General features: G+C 33.7%; 1 protein-coding gene across 4 annotated transcripts in view; it reads left to right on the top strand.

Moving 5' to 3' along the window:
- The window catches only part of LOC101572553 (solute carrier organic anion transporter family member 1B3), a 116961-nt gene that overhangs the window by 11569 nt on the left and 104244 nt on the right, over positions 1-1148 (top strand). The window lies entirely within an intron of this gene.

The raw sequence follows: 1148 nt of genomic DNA, 5'->3' as shown, positions 1-1148 counted from the left end.
GGGGAGGGGGAGGGGGAGGGGGAAAACAGCTAAGATGGAGAGATTGCCTCACCTCACTAGCAAGCAGTACCAAAATCTGGCATTTTTAATGTTTGTTAAAGCAACAATTCCTTCTCACTTTTAAGGGCTATAGTGTGAGGTGATCCCTGGCCATCCTGCTTTAAAAATCGTTTGCTACAGCAGAGCTTTACTGCAAGTATTTAAACAATTAACCATGTAAAATAGTTTGGTCTTAAAAGTACAACATAAATTGTAGTGGAAAGTGAAGGACATAAAAACCTTTCATCTTTAATTTTCTTTCATCTTTTAATTTTTAACCTTTAAATTTTAACCTTTCATCTTTTAATTTTTCTTTAAAAGAATTATATAAAGGTTTTCTTATAAAAGTTCTTCCCTGTATACTGAAGTGGCAAATAAAGCTGGAGTAAATATTTTGTTTTTAAAGTTGCTCAAATTCTTGACCAACTGATGTAAAAGTTGAGTTGAACCAAAACAGTTAAAACAATCATTCAAAGCATTGAAGTATTTGTCATTTACATGAATAATGACACATGAAAAACTTATTGAGAAGTCTTCCAATTAAATGTAGAAAGGCTTTCACCTCACTTTGGAGTGAGAAGTGCTAATGCGATGTTGTTGAGCCCAGCCTCTGGAGAGAAACTGGGCCTTGAGAACTGTAGTGCCTGTGATACACTTAACACCCAAATTGTCTCAGTGCCACAGCCTCATACAAGTAGGCTTTGGCCTTATGTGTGTAACTGAAAAGAAAATGTGTGTACATGACCATGTATGTGTAATTATTGTTCCTAGGAATTTGGCACAAGTCAGAGATAATTTCTTATGCTGAGAAGCTATACTGCAGAATATAATGTATCAAAACCATTTTTTCTCTGAAATTATTTAAGCATCTTTTCTACATCATAAAAATCATTGACACTGTGTCCTCCTCCCACTAAGGTGTTTGATAACTGGCATTAGGCTTCAAGGGAAAAAAGGGTTGATAGTATTTTTCATAAATGAAAACAATTACAAATAATATAAGTACAACTAGACCATCTTTATATAAATAAAATCATTACAAAAAAGTTTTAAACAATTTTCTTAAGCAGATTCCACCGTGTAAAAGTTGAGTTGAACCAAAACAGTTA

The sequence above is a fragment of the Octodon degus genome, unplaced genomic scaffold (assembly GCF_000260255.1).
Source record: "Octodon degus isolate 3935 unplaced genomic scaffold, OctDeg1.0 scaffold00064, whole genome shotgun sequence".
In the NCBI taxonomy this organism is placed as follows: domain Eukaryota; kingdom Metazoa; phylum Chordata; class Mammalia; order Rodentia; family Octodontidae; genus Octodon; species Octodon degus.
Note: the sequence above shows the minus strand (reverse complement) of the source record. Positions and strands in the feature narration are given on the sequence as shown.